This window comes from Rattus norvegicus, chromosome X (genome assembly GCF_036323735.1).
Source record: "Rattus norvegicus strain BN/NHsdMcwi chromosome X, GRCr8, whole genome shotgun sequence".
Lineage (NCBI taxonomy): Eukaryota > Metazoa > Chordata > Mammalia > Rodentia > Muridae > Rattus > Rattus norvegicus.
The window spans coordinates 84,116,810-84,122,809 of record NC_086039.1 but is presented as its reverse complement, the minus strand read 5'-3'; positions in this window follow the sequence as shown (position 1 = coordinate 84,122,809).

Genomic DNA, 6,000 nt, shown 5'->3' with positions numbered 1-6,000 from the left:
ACAGTTGAGTTCAGTTGAGTTCATGTAGTTCTGTTCAGTTCCATTCAGCTCATGTAGTCAATACAGTCAGGAAAATTCAGTTTGTGGAGTTTAGAGGCAGTTGTTCCATGAATAGCAAGCTAGTTAGAAGCCAACAGAAGTCAATCTGAATCAGTCAGCTTGGAGAGGAGTTTATGTAAAATTCAAAAGTAAAGTTGGGGAGATGGATCAATGCATGTATGATGTCTTGAGTCTGAATCTTCAGCAAACATGTGTGTCATGACTTTTCATACCTATAGCATTAGCACTGGAAGCTTAATGGCTCAAAACCCTGATTCATGATAATATAATGGAGATCCTATGAGAAAAGTTCTGACAAGCTGCTTTGATTTATGAATTTGTGTGCACTTGCATACTCATGTGTATGTAACACTCACACATACATGTGTACACACACCATATCACATCACGCAAATACCTGCAAACCCATACATGTAAAGAGTTTAAATGAAAGTTAGAAAATGACAAATACTGGTGAGTGAATAGGGAACACTTACAAAACTTCGGTGAGAATGTAGATTGCTACAGCCATACTGATAGTATGAGGATTTCTAAATAAAGTGGTCCTGCATTTAGCCAACTATTACTCTTTGTATTATTACATAAGTAGGGAACAAATTTCTACTTTATTACTGTAGTTGTACTAATTGCAGTATTCTTTACTGTAGCCAAAATGTGGAAGCAATCTTACTTGTTGCCTAAAAATTTTAATTCAATTCTGACTGCAGATGTGACAATTCTTGATTTTTATTTAACTTAGTATTTTATTTACATATTTTCAAGTATGTTGTTGATATGTAACCTTAATAACTACTACATATTTTGTGTTGTTTACTCTTTTATATTATTCCTTTTCTCTATCACTATTAGAAGAGTTTACTTTACTCTTGTTTTTGTCTTTATAATGGTATAATAGTACTAACAGTTTGCTTCTTTAACTATTCTGGGAATGGATCTTAGTTTCTTACATATTTGAGGCAAATATTTTACCAGAAGGTGCACTTTTAATCCATTCTAAGTGATTTTTATCATAAATATAATATACTATATAGCTCTTGTTCTAAGAGAAAAAGGAATGAGAAATATCCCCAGTAGTCTCAGGTATTTGAAAATATGATTCACAGTTGCTGATGGTGTTTGGGAAACTTTAGGTAGTATAGCCTTTTGGAGGGAAGTATGTCCCCTAATATTGTTTGATCTTATGTAGACTCACCCTACATCCAGTAAAGGAAAACAAATCTGTTACAATGATAGTACACATACAAACATGTTTTAAATAGTACATACATTGTATTTACATGGTGAACTATATCATAAGGTCATAATTTAAATTTTCTTTCTTGGTTCTTACATATGTAATTTCTAGGAAGAATAACCCCTCTTATGGTATACGTCAAGTAGAAAGTGAACTTCTCAATAAGATGATGAAAAGTAATGTCAGCACACAATGCCCCATTCTGGTATATAAATCACACCCAAATTGGTACCTTCAATTTCTATAGAGAAGAAGCAAAAGATGTATTTTCAGTTCATGGCTGGTAGACTGGGAACCTAAAAGATGTATTTATTTTGGGCTCATATCTCAAATCCTACAGGAAGTCAAATTTGTTCATGTAATTTTTAAATGTCAAGAAATTTTGCTTTTGAATTTCTTCAACTTATCCACCAATTGTAGATTATAATAGGAAGGCCAAATGTAGTTAATCAAGTTAAGATTCACTTTGCTCATTGATACTTGGCATGGGGATGTCATGGAATGTATCCTTATTTCTTCTCAACACTTGCCAAATCATTTCAGTCACAGTGGAGTCAGCATAAATGTGAAAATATAGAACTGTAGAAACATATGTTTGAAAGAGAAAAAAATTTAAATTTAGTACCAAGTTGATGCTTCTATTTATTGTAAATGTAGGACAAGGTGGTGAGATATTAGAATGAAGAGTTTTATTAAATTAGAGAATAATTTCTCTTATACTTAAATGTCCAAATTGTTAAATTGGTATCTATTTACAATTGTATACATATATATTTACATCAGCATATATTACATATATCTGAATATAAATTGTTTTATTTTAAAACATATAAGTTTACCAACTATATTATCCTCAGACTATACCAATGGATAGTGTAGGAAAATGAGAAAAATATATTGTTAATAATATTGAGTATCTGTCACCAACAGAGTAGAATACGTTTGAGACAATCCTAAATAGGTCACTTCATAGTTAAGTGTCATGCAAATCAAAGTTTGTGAAAACCATTAGACATTTGGCATAATGAATGATTCTTGGCAATTTGTGGTACTGCTCCCAAAAACATACTACCTAAATACAGCTACACACACACAAAGATTGGGTACCCTTTCTGTGGTATGAAGTAATATTATTTCCTAAAGTCAAGATATGTTAATTCCATACATCAAATGCATCAACTGTATTTTACAATAGAGAATCATTAACATATATGAGTAATCTTTAAAATAAAATAATGTTACTTGAAATGATAGAACTCAATATTGAACTTGACAACTTGATCTTTTTGCTGTTGTATTTTTGGAGGTAAAGATTGTTTGTTTGTTTGCTTGTTTTTACATTAGGAAACTCCCAACCACATATGTCAAATATCACATAATGAATTCATTCCCAAAATTTGTTGAATATATCTAACATGTTAAGTACTAGTTTTTTGCAAAACCAAAATAGTTCTTAAGATAAAGTTCATATTTTAGTAGGAAAAGTAATAACTTTTAAATGAATAAAATATATAGACTATTTTGTAGTAAATATATTTTATGAAAAAATATTGCTTTCACTATTTGAAACTGCCTCTCCTTGCCCAAATAGTCAATAATTTAATATTGTCTTGAAGAAGATAGGATAGTTATTCAAAAAACATTTTAAGCAGTTGAATCAGATATACCTCCAGAAATACCATGACTAGGTTTCATCACATGAAAAGGTAATGCTTATGAACAAAGGAATTAGTATAGTGATGAAGTAATAGAAAATGAGAGCAAATGCACTACACTCACCAATGCACACATCAGAACTTGTATTTTCAGTAAGGCTTAGTGGGGTCTTGAAGAAATGATATTAACCGGTTAATAGTCTCTTAGTTAATTGACTGACTTTATCCTTTACCCACCTCTTATATTTTCAGCACAGCCAAGTTTTATTTCAATCTGACTATAAATAATTTTGAAAAAATTATGCTGTATCCTGTGTCAACTATTGAGAAAATGTAGTTTAGAAAGTTATAAAGTTATAATTCAAATGAGATGTGATGATATAACACATTTGACTTATATTGATGCACTTTCAGAAATGTCAAATTATAACATCCTTTCAGCGATAAAACTATCTAGATGTGTTGGTGGTTTAATCACCAAGCATAAGAAAGAAGTTAAACATTATAAAGATTTTGCTCTGAAAATTTAAAGGGTATAATATACATTTATTGAAATAGACTATTTCTGTGGCTCAGATTTGAGAGAGAAGTGACTGTGTACTAATCTTATTAAAGTTTGTAGGAATAAAATTTTTATTACTCAGAAGGATTTTTATTAGTCTTTCAATCTCTTTTATTAAGGGTCTCTTTAACTTGTTGATCTCTTCTTGTATAAATTCATAGTTTGAATTATTCAAGAAATCCATCAATTTATTTTAGATTTTCTAATTTAATGATGTTATGGTTTTCATAATATTGCCTTGTAAGATCTCTTTGTTGTCTGAAAAAAACTTTCCTGGCTCAATCATAATTTTGTTACTTTGAGTCATCTTTCTTTCTTTTGGTTTACTGGATTTGTTTGGTTTGTTTTATCTTCTCAGAGAATGAGTGTATACATTCATTGATTCTTGTTTTTTTTTTTTTTGATTTTTTTTTTATTATTAACTTGAGTATTTCTTATATACATTTCGAGTGTTATTCCCTTTCCCGGTTTCCGGGCAAACATCCCCCTCCCCCCTCCCCTTCCTTATGGGTGTTCCCCTCCCAACCCTCCCCCCATTGCCGCCCTCCCCCCATAGACTAGTTCACTGGGGGTTCAGTCTTAGCAGGACCCAGGGCTTCCCCTTCCACTGGTGCTCTTACTAGGATATTCATTGCTACCTATGGGGTCAGAGTCCAGGGTCAGTCCATGTATAGTCTTTAGGTAGTGGCTTAGTCCCTGGAAGCTCCGGTTGCTTGGCATTGTTGTACTTTTGGGGTCTCGAGCCCCTTCAAGCTCTTCCAGTTCTTTCTCTGATTCCTTCAATAGGGGACCTATTCTCAGTTCAGTGGTTTGCTGCTGGCATTCGCCTCTGTATTTGCTGTATTCTGGCTGTGTCTCTCAGGAGCGATCTACATCCGGCTCCTGTCGGTCTGCACTTCTTTGCTTCATCCATCTTGTCTAATTGGGTGGCTGTATATGTATGGGCCACATGTGGGGCAGGCTCTGAATGGGTGTTCCTTCAGTCTCTGTTTTAATCTTTGCCTCTCCCTTCCCTGCCAAGGGTATTCTTTTTCCTCATTTAAAGAAGGAGTGAAGCATTCACATTTTGATCATCTGTCTTGAGTTTCCTTTGTTCTAGGGATCTAGGGTAATTCAAGCATTTGGGCTAATAGCCACTTATCAATGAGTGCATACCATGTATGTCTTTCTGTGATTGGGTTAGCTCACTCAGGATGATATTTTCCAGTTCCAACCATTTGCCTACGAATTTCATAAAGTCGTTGTTTTTGATAGCTGAGTAATATTCCATTGTGTAGATGTACCACATTTTCTGTATCCATTCCTCTGTTGAAGGGCATCTGGGTTCTTTCCATTTTCTGGCTATTATAAATAAGGCTGCGATGAACATAGTGGAGCACGTGTCTCTTTTATATGTTGAGGCATCTTTTGGGTATATGCCCAAGAGAGGTATAGCTGGATCCTCAGGCAGTTCAATGTCCAATTTTCTGAGGAACCTCCACACTGATTTCCAGAATGGTTTTACCAGTCTGCAATCCCACCAACAATGGAGGAGTGTTCCTCTTTCTCCACATCCTCGCCAGCATCTGCTGTCACCTGAGTTTTTGATCTTAGCCATTCTCACTGGTGTAAGGTGAAATCTCAGGGTTGTTTTGATTTGCATTTCCCTTATGACTAAAGATGTTGAACATTTCTTTAGGTGTTTCTCAGCCATTCGGCATTCCTCAGCTGTGAATTCTTTGTTTACCTCTGAACCCCATTTTTTAATAGGGTTATTTGTTTCCTTGCGGTCTAACTTCTTGAGTTCTTTGTATATTTTGGAAATAAGGCCTCTATCTGTTGTAGGATTGGTAAAGATCTTTTCCCAATCTGTTGGTTGCCGTTTTGTCCTAACCACAGTGTCCTTTGCCTTACAGAAGCTTTGCAGTTTTATGAGATCCCATTTGTCGATTCTTGATCTTAGAGCATAAGCCATTGGTGTTTTGTTCAGGAAATTTTTTCCAGTGCCCATGTGTTCCAGATGCTTCCCTAGTTTTTCTTCTATTAGTTTGAGTGTGTCTGGTTTGATGTGGAGGTCCTTGATCCACTTGGACGTAAGATTTGTACAGGGTGATAAGGATGGATCGATCTGCATTCTTCTACATGTTGCCCTCCAGTTGAACCAGCACCATTTGCTGAAAATGCTATCTTTTTTCCATTGGATGGTTTTGGCTCCTTTGTCAAAAATCAAGTGACCATAGGTGAGTGGGTTCATTTCTGGGTCTTCAATTCTATTCCATTGGTCTATCTGTCTGTCTCTGTACCAATACAATGCAGTTTTTCTTACTATTGCTCTGTGATACTGCTTGAGTTCAGGGATAGTGATTCCCCCTGAAGTCCTTTTGTTGTTGAGGATAGCTTTAGCTATCCTGGGTTTTTTGTTATTCCAGATGAATTTGCAAATTGTTCTGTCTAACTCTTTGAAGAATTGGATTGGTATTTTGATGGGGATTGCATTGAATCTGTAGATT